Source organism: Balaenoptera physalus, assembly GCF_965194825.1.
Source record: "Balaenoptera physalus genome assembly, chromosome: 15".
Taxonomy (NCBI): domain Eukaryota; kingdom Metazoa; phylum Chordata; class Mammalia; order Artiodactyla; family Balaenopteridae; genus Balaenoptera; species Balaenoptera physalus.
Window position 1 is genome coordinate 25,564,075 of NC_138894.1, and position 13,093 is coordinate 25,577,167.

At 34.0% G+C, this 13,093-nt stretch overlaps 1 pseudogene across 1 annotated transcript; it reads left to right on the forward strand.

Annotated features, from left to right (window-relative positions):
* Positions 1–1,819: 1,819 nt before the first annotated feature.
* On the forward strand, positions 1,820–12,621 carry LOC309644409 (putative high mobility group protein B1-like 1 pseudogene; annotated as a pseudogene). Its single transcript has one exon. The product of its transcript is annotated as a putative high mobility group protein B1-like 1 pseudogene (transcript).
* The last annotated feature ends 472 nt before the right edge of the window (positions 12,622–13,093 follow it).

Consider the following 13,093-nt stretch of genomic DNA (forward strand, 5'->3'; position numbering starts at 1 on the left):
ATTCCCCACACTTCACCCCCACCTCTGGCAGCCATCAATCTGTTCTACTGCTATGAGTTTATTTAGATTCCACATATACATAGTATCATACAGTACATACAAAGTGTAAAAAAGACAGATTCTTCTGTCTGACATTTCATTTAGCATAATGCACTCAAGGTCCAGCCATGCATTTACAAGTGGCAAGATTTTCTTCTTTTTTATGGCAAAATTACACACACCCATACACACACACACACACACACCATGTTTTCTTCATTCATTCATCCTTTGATAGACACTTAGGTTGTTTCCATGTTTTGACTCTTGCAAATAATGCTATAATGAACATTGGAATAAAGATATCTCTTCTGAATAGTGATTTCATTTCCTTCCAATGTATATCCAGAAGTGCTGAATTATATGATAATTCTACTTTTAAGTTTTTGAGGAACCTCTATACTGTTTTCCATAGTGGCTGCACCAATTTAAATTCCCACCCACAGTATACAAGGGTTCCCTCTTTGCGTCCTCACCAGCACTTGTTATCGCTTGTCTTTTTAATGGTAGTCATTAAAACAGGTATGAGGTGATATTTCATTGTGGTTTTAATTTAGTTTCCCTGGTGATGAATGATGTTGAGCATCTTTTCATGTACCTGTTGGTCATTTGGAAGTTTTCTTTGAAAAAATGTCTATTCAGGTCCTCTGCCTATTTTTTGATCAGCTAGGTATTTTTACTATTGAGTTGTATGAGTTCTGAATATATTTTTGTTCTTAACCCCTTATCAGTTGTGTGATTTATAAATATTTTCTCCCATTCTGCAGATTTTTTTGATGCATATTTTTTCAACATTTACTACAGCTAGCCCAAACCCCTTTGTCTTGTCAATTCTTTACAAATTTATAGTTTCTTTGTCTAAAAGATATGAAACCTTCCTGCTCTGGTCACTTCTTCCGGTCCTCATTCTTTTGTGAAGGCTCCCATGTGCATGTAACAATTCAATAAAATTTGTGTACTTTTTTCCTATTAATCTGTCTTTGTTTAATTTTCAGATCTAGCCAGAATCCTAACAGAGTCAAGGAAAACTTTTTCTCCCCTACACTGTCCCAAGACTTTCAATTTTCAAAATGAAATGTCATGTTTGTTAGACATAAAATTTTACATACATTACTCATTTCAGCTCATTATTTTTACATAATGAGACGAAGGTTGTAAAACAAAAATATCAAAAAATATAAGGTCTACTAATTCATCATTTATTAAAATTGAGTATTACACAGCTATTAAAAGTCATATCATCAAATAATATTAAAAGAAGATATCACAAAGAGTTGAATAATAACTTTAAATGGGAGAAAGAAGAACTCTAACAATATAGTCTCATATTTTGACATATATTTATCAGTTATTTAAATATTTAATACAAGATATTTATTTGAATGAAAAAATTAAATTATGTCCTTTCCTCCTAGAAGCACATTACTAGTAAAAGCAAGTTGGAAAGGAGAGCTGGAAACTTAAAATTATTGATCAGTTAGAATATATGTGTGTAGCACTGTGTTTTATACACCTAAACTTGTTAAATCGTCATAATGATACTGTTAGTTATAACCTATCAGAAGATTTAAAGGATTCATAAAATTTAGGGAACGAATTAAGAATGGATGAAGAAATTCTAGAATTCAAGCTTGAGTTTTTCTAGCACTTACTCCCTAGTTTTTTTCTGTTAGACCAGTTCATAATGAAGATAATAGCCTTTTACAAGTGACAGCAATTCCGGCAAGACAGTCTAAATCTAGAAACTGCAGCAAAAGATCTTAATTATTTTGGTTTTCCTTCAAGTCTGCGGATATTTTTCAGAGCTTCCCAACCTGTTTCTGCTTCTTTCATGGCAGACGCAAACAAATGAAATGAACCTACCAAACTAGTACATTAAGCTCCATAGAGACAGCACCAGGGCGAGTGAGAGCCGGACGGGCACTGGGTGACTCTGTGCTTCGCAGACGAAAAATAATTAAACATGGGCAAAGGAGATCCTAAGAAGCTGAGAGACAAAATGTGCATTCTTTGTGCAAACTTGCTGGGAGGAGCACAAGAAGAAGCACGCAGATGCTTCAGTCAGCTTCTCAGAGTTTTCTAACAAGTGCTCAGAGAGGTGGAAGACCATGTCTGCTAAAGAGAAAGCAAAGTTTGAAGACATGGTAAAGGCGGACAAAGCCCATTATGAAAGAGAAATGAAAACTTATATCCCTCATAAAGGGGAAACAAAAAAGAAGTTCAAGGATCCCAATGCACCCAAGAGGCCTCCTTCGGCCTTTTTCTTGTTTTGTTCTGAGTATCGTCCAAAAATCAAGGGAGAACATCCTGGCTTATCCAGTGGTGATGTTGCAAAGAAACTGGGAGAGATGTGGAATAACACTGCTGCAGATGACAAGCAGCCTTAGGAGAAGAAGGCTGCTAAGCTGAAGGAAAAGTACAAAAACGATATTGCTGCATACTGAGCTAAAAGGAAGCCTGGTGCAACAAAAAAGAGAGTCGTCAAGGCTGAAAAAACAAGAAAAAGAAGGAAGAGGATGAAGGTGAGGAAGATGAAGAGGATGAGGAGGAGGAGGAAGATGAAGAGGAAGAAGATGATGATGATGAATAAGTTGGTTCTAGTGCAGTTTTTTTTTTTTCTCATCTATAAAGCATTTAAGCCCCCTGTACACAACTCACTCCTTTTAAAGAAAAAAATTGAAATGTAAAAAAAGAAAAATAAAGCATAGGTTTTAGGGTAAACTACATGATTTTTAGAAACACTGGATTACTGAGAAGAGATTTCTGAGAAAAAATACCTTAGGTACCACACAGAGACATCTCACCTCATCCCTGTAAATAAAATCCTTTGATTTAACTGCATTTTTTTACAGTGCAAATGCTTTGCCTTCTTTATAGCTCCATCCTAAGTAATATGAGTAAAAACATCCATTTGAATGATAAATAAGGATCAACTGTAAAGGAAAGAGAGTAAAGTTAATGGATTGGGAAGTAGAAAAAAATTATTTTAGAATATTGTAATAAAGGTTTGAATATGGAGATTTTGAAAGAAACAGACAGAAAGGAGACAAGAAATGCACCAACTTGGGCATTTTCATTTTGTTATTCCAGTGCCCAGAGTACCATCCCTAATTCACAATTCTTAGTCTAAGGGAGACTCAGTGAGTTTGAGTAAATTCTATTTTGAAGAAGTTCTTATTTTCTCTGTGAGGTTTAAGGTTCTCATTTTACAGGAAAAATTCAGAGAAAGACAGAGGGAGATCTTTGGGGAACTTCAGTAAAATAACAGGTAATTGTCTAAGCTGCTTCTTATTTTTTATTTCTTCTTTTATTCTTCTTTCCTTCATTCCTTCCTTTGTAGGTTTTTTCTTTCAACACTTCTTAAATTTCTTTCTTCTTTCCTTCTCTCCACAAATATGTTCTTACTTTTTGAATATGGTAAATACTTTGCAAGGTGCTAAATATGAAAAAAGAATGAGACTTTATTTCTGTGCCAAATTTATAGTCTAGTGTTTCTATTACTATAAACAAGTACAAAGAAGGAAAGCCAGTTTCACTATATAGTTTTTAAAGTACCAAGTTGGTTCAATTTTAAATTATAAATCAGATATAAAATGTATAGGTTTATTTAGGATTTTAATTTTGTAAATGAGGAGTATTAAGATTGTGATTAAAAATCATCTTCAATTAGACAGTATGGATGCTGGTATCAGAGTATTGGAGCTTTTGCTATTCTTAACTTAATCTTCCTGTATATAAGCTATTTTTTGGATTTGTTATTCATTTTCTGTATAATGTAATTTCTATGCCTGTGATATTTATTATCTGGAGGCATTGAGGAACTCACACTCTGAGGCAGGATCCACCAGAGCCCTTGGCCCAGATGGAAGTATAGGGGTGGGAGTTCTTGTGAAAAGGAGGGTCAGGGGGAGTTGAAGAAGTTCAATATAAACTTATATGTATTTTGTGTGTTTGCATTACTTCCTGTGAAAAATATTCATGTTTTTCATCAGCTATTCAGAGAGATCTATGATTCCTTCAAGTATAAAGTTGATAGGTCTGAATTAAAACGTAAATTAAATATACTACTTTTTATTTAATTGGTCCTTTCATATATATTTTCAGGTTGTTCCACTAAAAGATAAAGATTTTAAGAACTTTGACACACATTAAGACAGGACAGAAGGGGGCAGGGCACAACTTTTAAAAGAATGACATAGCCCAAGGACACAACATAAACAGATTAGAACCAAATAGGTCCAAGGTGGTGGATGAGTTGACTTCCACTAGACCTTGAGCCTCAGTATATGCTCATTATAACACATCAGCAAGCTAAATGACACATCCACCTGTGCCATGACAGTTCCGAGGTGACCATAAAAGGCCAAGAAGTGGTCAGTGGCCCAATTCCTGGAAATCCGAGCCCCTTCTCCAAAATAGTTGGAATAATCTTCCCACTTGTTAGCCTATGAAATTACCCATCACATAAAAACTAACAATCCCTTACCCTGGGTCCTCTTGCCTTCTAAGATGGCCCACACTCTGTCTATGGAGTGTGTATCTCCCTGAATAAATCTGCTTTCACTCTACTTTGGCTTGCTCTTGAATTTTTTCATGTGAGAAGCCAAGGACCCTCACTTGTTGGCCCATCCCAGGGATTAGCCTGAGACCTGGGACACGAGCATCCTCTCACGCCCCATTTTCCTGCAAAAACATCAAGAAAAGACAACTATTTTAAATTGAACTTTTTCTTTCAAATTCTCTGCCTGAGCATTGCTCTTCATAATACACTCACGATAAGTATAATTTCATTTCCAAAAATTTTATTTTACATAATTCCAGGATTATACTCTCTACTAGTGCAATTATAGAGATTAACATTTTGGGTTTTTTTACAGGAAAATGATGCTTTGACCGTTTTACTCTATGTAAATATTTGATATCTTAGGGCTAAGGGAATAAGAATACTATGCAGTTTATCAAGACCACCCCAACACAAGTGAATTCCTTTTCCAAAAATCTGAAATCTTGTACAATCTTTCGTTCATGATATGATATTCCTATCAATGTTCATCAGTAAAAATGATAATGGAAGCAGCAGCAGAAAATTAGCTAAATATAGAGAAATTAATCCTTTACTATAACTTAAATCTAAGAATTTCCTTTAAACAGTGCATACTTATTTCTCAGTGCAAACCACAGAGTTGTAAGGAAATGAACAATGGTGATTACATAGCAACAGAAAAGCTTTTTTGGATCCAAAGCTAATCAATTGCAAATAATCTGAATGTTGCTCTGTTAAAGCAGGTGGCTAGATATGAGCAGAGAAAGGGTGCCATGGGCAAGATGGCAGGAAAAAATGCATCTTGTAAACCAAGGGAGTCCCTGGACAAAGAAAAGCAGGAACCTCCAGACTGACAGGAAACCACACATTTTGGGATGATAAGTATCCTGGAGGCAGACAAAGAGGGAAAAGTTGGAATCTCCAACATCTAAGTGTAACCTTTTGCTCATTATGTCCTCATTACAATGACATTAGCCTTGCAGATAAGAAGTACCCATCATGCACTGAAGCCATGACACTTCCAACCAAGACAAAATAAGGACAAAAATCCCTCCTCCCCTCAGGAAAGTGGAGCTTGGATGAAAATCAGGGAGTATGACCCCCAAACTCCTACCTCCCCAATGGATATATTGTCCCTTGAATTTTAAACCCCACATAAACAGCTTGCCAAAAAAACTCAGGGCATCTATTGACCAGAGCCTGTCCACTCTCCCCTTGAGAGCATACTATCGCTTAAATAAATCCTCACTTTACTTCCTTGGTCTTCCTGTCTCATCTCTGAATTCTTTCTGTGATGAGACAAGAAGCTACCCTCCGGGAACCGTTCTTTGTGCTTCAGATAGATCATTGAAGTCTGTAGTACCACTTCTTCCCCAGTTAGAGAAATGCTTTATTTTTTTAGAACTGGATAGTAATGCATTTTTGCACCTTTCCTTCAGTATTATTAAAGAATTATAGGGAAGAAAAGCTCTACTGAGAGATTTTTTTCAGCCTCAGAAATGCTGCTTGAAACTTGGAAACCTCAGGTAGAAGGTCACTTCTGCTCCTTGAACTCTAAGAATGTGAGACTGGGTTTTGCTATAAAATGTATTAAACTAAGAGAGTGTCCATATGACGTGAATTGAGTCATGAAGTTTACTCTTACACATAAAATATTGGCCCTACTATTGGACCACTACCCTATTTCTAAGTTCATAAGGCCTGTTCTCAGAAGACACCTACTTAAAGGCAGAAACAGCTTTAGAAAATGTTGTGGGTCAGATTATCACAATTTGTGCTGTTTGTCTAGAAAAACATGGCTGTAGATGTACAGAACTAAAATAGAAGATAATAAAAATTAATTAAGCCACAGTGGGAATATGGCAAATGTATTACATTTATTTATTTATTTATTCACTTATTTAAATATTTTTCTTAATTTCCTTTTTTATTAAAATATTCACCAAATAAATAAAGAGTGACAGGTTAGTACTATACATTGTGCTAAATTTTCATGTGCCTTTAGGATAAAAATAACAGTTGCTGACCTCTTTAAGTAGAACTTCTGATAAATGAGACAGACAAAACAATTATTTTTTTTAATTCCAAAACCAATATATGATAATTAGGAAAACTACTAAGGTATGTGAAAAGTGTAAAAGTATACATAAATAAGCACAAATGTGCATGCATGTCTTTTAATTCCAATTCCCTGAAGTTATCATTTTTAATATTTTAGTGTACTAACTGTAATTATTATAATAACACCAATATTTTTCTCCTTTCACTATAGCTAAAACTCTATTTCTTTATTTGTATATTTCTGATAAATTATATGAAAGTGAATAACAGTGTTCTACGAGAGCTAGAAAATGGAGAAATCTAACCAATGCCAGAGCATCATGGGGAAAAAACCATCTCATCTGCACTTGGAATGAAAATAAGGATTAACAGCTCAGTGCTTGGGAAGCATTATGCAAGTACAGCTTTCAGAATTTGTGAAAGCCTGATGATGGTAAGACAAAATATGATTTCTAGAATGGAAATAAGGCCAGGCTGGTATCATGAAAAGCTAAAAGTTTTCTGGTTTGTGATGCAGCTAGTCTAGTAGGCCATAGTTAGTTCAAACAGCTACTTTTGTCTAGTTCATACTAGGGAAAGTCTTTTCAATTAAGGAAAGTCACTGAAGGGTTTTAAGCAAGTTCATGACATGATCACATTTGAATTTTAAAATTATTAGGATGCAACATTAGAAGAAAATCCTGGTGTAAAAGCTGTATGGAGATAGAACAGTTAGAAAACTACTACAGTGGTCCTAGTTTCAGATATGACAGTTCAGAGTAGAGTCATGGCAGTGAAAATGGAGATTTTTTATTGAGGTAAAGCATTAGTGGTTGAAAACACACACACACACACACACACACACACACACACACACACACACACCGCTAGACATCCATGGAACTAGAAGGGAAAACTTAGCTGCCTATAGTGACTAAGGCCAAGAAATACCCTGAGATGAGGCAACTGGATTAAAAGCTTCTGGTTTCCAAATTTGCCAAACTCAGTTGAAACCCACACATCATGTTAATAGCAACACCTTTCCACTTTATCATTTACCAAATAATTGAATATGTAAATTTAAACCTGGGGTAAAGGTAAAGGACCTCCAAAATCTGTGATTGGGTTTCTGATTTACCTAGCAGAATAAGACAGTGGTGTTCATACCTCTCTTTAAAGTGCTTAAGAAGGCATTGAAATAATCCATGGAAAGTGAGAATGACAGTTCTTGTCAGAATATGGAAGAAATTTCCCATTAATAAAATGTGACTGTTGATTGATAAATCACTACCCAGTCTTTACCTTAAGCTGTACCCCTACTTCCCCTTATGAAATAGAGCCTATGCCAACAAAATGATTAAGATCAAATTTTCCACACAGGTTTGGAAACCTGTTCTCTACCAACCTGAGAAGCAACCAGCTTTCCACCTTGTATTCAAGTGAGAAATGTGAAGGGATCCTGTGAAATATCTCTTTTACCCTGGTTTTATCCAAAAAATATTTATCTAGCCCTTGACAAGCATGGAACTTGAATCTGAAGAGACAGTGGTCATGAAAATCTACACTGGCCTTGTCTTCTTGGGATTTTACTCTTCAGAGAGACTGAAAATTTAAGACTAATAGGAGAAGACAGTAAGTCACAGGCTTCATGATCCTTTGGGTCTCAATCCTAAATGGTCTTCCTTTGAATCTCCCAACTGACAGATACTATTGAATATTATAGTGGCCTGTATTCTTCTAGGGTTCTTTTTAGTCAAGTGTAATTTGTGTGAGCTCTGTAAAAGTGTAGATTTTATCAGCATCACTCATCACTCACCACTGTAGCCCTAATACTAACACAGGAGTCAATAAATGGCACATGTATGATCAGTGAGCTAAGAATACTTTATTTTTTCAAAGTGTTGCAAAGAAAAAATAGGAGAAGACATAGGAGGGGGAGAAGGAGAATGAAGAAGAGGAGGAGGAAGAAAAGGTGGAAGTAAAGGGGAAGAAGGAAGAGAGACCATGGAACAGAAAAGATATATGTCCCTCAAAACATAAAATATTTGCTGTCTGTCGCTTTACAGTAAATGTTTGCTCATCCCCTCAGCACATGGTAAACTCTCAACAAATTTGGGTTGAATGAATGCATAAATGACATTTCAGGACATTTGGGGCTCAAAAGTACTATAACACAGATGGGGCCAGGTATACACATGCGCTTAAATCATTAGCAATGATGCATGCTACATATGGTGGCTATCACCTTGATCAGTTTAGAGTAAAAGAATGAGAGTTAGGAAACAGAGATTATGCTTATTGGGAGAGCCAAGGCTAAAAAAAATGAATACCCAAAGACAATTAGATTATAAAATGGCACATTATCTCAGTATATACCAACAAGACATTTAATAACATTCAGAAAACACTTATAAGATGAAGTGAACAAATACTTAGTAAACTTAGAAATAAATAGTACTTACCTGTTTAAAAACATCTACTTCCAACTATGTGAAACAATAGAGCCTTTTTCAAGAGTCAGAATATATTATAATTAGTAAAATCAGATATATGGTATCTAATAATAACTAGATATTTTAAGGACTTTTAAATTAAAGTTTAATTTAAAGTTTAATTTTTAAATGAAAAATTTAAGAAAATACACATGAATAAAAACTAAACATTAAAGGGAGGAAAAAAAAATCCTCCTTTTCACATACTAGAATGTAATGTCACTTAGTCAAAGACAATATAATCAAAATATTCAATTTAACACTGATATACACCAACTTGTTCTTACTTTTTTTAATTTCAGCAATCAATAAAATTCTAACCAACTGAACTAAGAAGTAGTTAGAAGTTTTTCAAGGTAAACCAAATTAAAATAGTGTGAAATCATTAATACATATATGCATGAGTTATATAAAACTATGAAAGTTGACACTTGAAATGACTGGATTTTGAAAGTAGCATATTATAAATATGCCATTTGTTTCTCAAATAGTTCTGTATATGCAATACAGTTTGAATTAAAAAGCCAATTGGCTAATTAACTAATTTGCCTTGGGGGGAGCAAAATCACTCCGATTGAGAACTGCAGACTAGATAAATATGTAAAAAAAAAATGTATTTTTGAAGATAATTTTAATTGAAGAAACATACAATCAAATAGTAGAAAGTTTCACTTATAAAAGAAATAGTATATTTGTAGGGAAAGAGAGAGAAAAAAGCAACAATTGAGAACCAAGGGTATAAAAATTTTATTATATGAACAAAATGACAATTTAAGTCACATATTTCTATGTGGGAATATATAAATCTATTAGCCAATAGGCTAGCAACTGTGGTTTTGTTTGTTTGTTTTTAGGTGGAGAGGATGAAAACGGAAAAAAGAAAAATATTTTAAAAATATACACACATACTCAAACACCCACACATTGAATGAATAAGAAATTAAAAATGATTTGAAGAAATTAGAAAATACAGACCAATATCTAATTAGTAGAGGAGATAGGTCTCATTTCTAAGACATAACACCAAAGACAAAGAATCAAGAAAATGAGAGATGTATTTCTCTATTAAAAATCAAAATTCCATTTACCATACAATACTATAAATGACTTTATGCAAAAAAGATATTGAGAATAACATTCTCAATAACATTCAATCATTCATGCTGTATTCAAAAATTTTTGTTTTTTGTCGTTTATTCTATTAAGATGAAACAAAGGACTAATAGCTTAGAATGACTACGCAAAAAAACATTTAATCTCAGAGAAGTAGCCAACATTGGGGTTAACAATACTAATTTTGTAGCACTAATAATCGGGTTGAAATATCAACTCTGCTGGTTCCTTGCTGTGAGGAACAAGTTACTTACCACTTTTTGTGACTATTACTTCCTCAACAAATGGTAATATTAATAGCACCTACTTCATTGCTTTATGAGAAATAAATGAGTTAATAAAGTCTTAGAACAGAGACAAGCACATAGTAAGCATCAATTTATATTAAGAATAGTGATAGTAACCACTATGTTATATCCCCTAGATTTACTAAGATTAGAAAAAATAAAATCAGTTTACCTTAGCATCGAGAAATAGACAATTTCAAATACAGTTGGTTAAAGTATGTCACAGTTTTTTGGAAAATGATTACTCAACATTTTTCAATGATATAAAATCAGCAAATTTCAGCCATTCATTCCAATTCTTTCTTATCTATGTATTTCAGTTTAGGAAGTTTCTTTTATGTATACATTTGTATTGAAGTAGAGTTATTTTACAATATTATATAATTTTCAGGTGTACAACATAGTGATTCAATATTTTTATAGATTTCATTCTATTTAAAATTATTATAAAACAAAGGCTATATTTCTCTGTGCTGTACAATACATCCTTATTGCTTATTTATTTTATATATAGTAATTTGTATTTCTTAAGCCCATACCCCTAACTTTCCCCTCCCTGCTTCCTTCTTCCCACTGGTAAACATTAGTTTGTTCTCTATATCTGTGAGTCTGTTTCTGTTTGTTATATACATTCTTTGTTTTATTTTTTAGATTCTACATATAAGTGATAGCATATAGCAGTTGTCTGTCTCTCTCTGACTTATTTCACTAAGGATAATACTCTCTAGGTCCATCCACTTTTTTACAAATGTCAGAATTGTATCCTTTTTATGGTTGAGTAATATTCCATTATATAGATATAGATGTAGATGTAGATATATAGATATAGATAGAGATAGATATAGAGATAGAGATAAATATAGATATAGATACTTCTTCTTTATCTGCTCATCTGTCAGTGGACACAGGTTGCTTCCATATCTTGGCTATTGAAAATAATGCTGTTATGAATATTGAGGAACATGTATCTTTTTGAATTAGTGTTTTTGTTTTCTTTGGATATATACCCAGAAGTGGAATTGTTGGATCATATGGTAGTTAAAATTTTTAGTTTTTGAGGAACTTCTGTACTGTTTTCCATAGTGGCTGCACCAATTTGCATTCCCAGCAACAGTGTAAGAGGGTTCACTTTTCTCCACATTCTCACCAACATGTGTCATTTGTAGATTTTTGGTGATAGCCATTCTGACAGGTGTGAGGTGATATCTCATTGTGATTTTGATTTGCATTTATCTAATGAATAGCAACGTTGAGCATCTTTTCATGTTCCTGCTGGCCATCTGTATGTCTTTTTTTGAAAAGTGCCTATTCATATCTTCCAACCATTTTTTAATCAGGTTGTTTTTGTTTTCTTTTGTTTTTTTTGATGTTGAGTTGTATTAGCTATTTATATATTTGGGATATTAACTCATCATCCGTTATCATTTTTAAATATTTTCTCCAATTGAGTAAGTTGTCTTTTCTTTTGCTAATAGTTTACTTTGCCATGCCAAAAGGTTTTAAGTTTAATTAGGTCCCATTTGTTTTTATTTGTTTGTTTTTGCTTTTATCTTTTATTTTTTGCCTTGAGACAGATGCAAAAAAAATATTGCTATGATTTATATCAGAGTGTTCCACCTATATACTCTTCTAGAGTTTAATGGTTTCAGGTTCTACATTTAGGTCTTTAATCCATTTTGAATTTATTTTTTGTATATGGTTTGAGGAAATGTTCTAATATCATTGTTTTACATGTAGCTGTCCAGTTTTCCCAGCATGACTTATTGAAGAGACTGTCTTTTCTCCATTGTATAGTCTTACCTTCTTCATTGTAGAGTAATTGACCATAGGTGTGTGGATTTATTTCTGGGCTCTCTATTCTATTCCATTGATCTATGTGTCTGTTTTTGTGTCAGTACAATGCTGTTTTGTTGGAGCTTTGTAGGATAGGCTGAAATCAAGGTAGTATGGTACCTCCAGCTTTGTTCTTTTATTCTCAAGATTGGTTTGGCAATTCAGGATCTTTTGAGGTCCCATATACATTTTAGGATAATTTGTTCTAGTTCTGTGAAAAATGTCATGGATATTTTGATTGGGATTGCAGTAAGTCTGTAGATTGTTTTGGGTAGCCTGGACATTTTTTTTTTTTTTTTCTTTAATTTTTGTTTATTTATTTATGACTGTGTTGGGTCTTCGTTTCTGTGTGAGAGCTTTCTCTAGTTGCGGTAAGTGGGGGCCACTCTTCATCGCGGTGCGCGGGCCTCTCACTATCGTGGCCTCTCTTGTTGTGGAGCACAGGCTCCAGACGCGCAGGCTCAGTAATTGTGGCTCACGGGCCTAGTTGTTCCGTGGCATGTGGGCTCTTCCCAGACCAGGGCTCGAACCCATGTCCTCTGCATTAGCAGGCAGATTCTCAACCACTGCGCCACCAGGGAAGCCCCTAGCCTGGACATTTTAACAATATTAATGCTTCCATTCCAAGAACACAGGATATCTTTCCATTTTTTGTATCATTTTCAAATTCCTTCATCAATATTTTATAATTTTCAGGGTATAGGTTTTTCACCTCCTTAACTAAATTTATTCCTAGTTTATTCTTT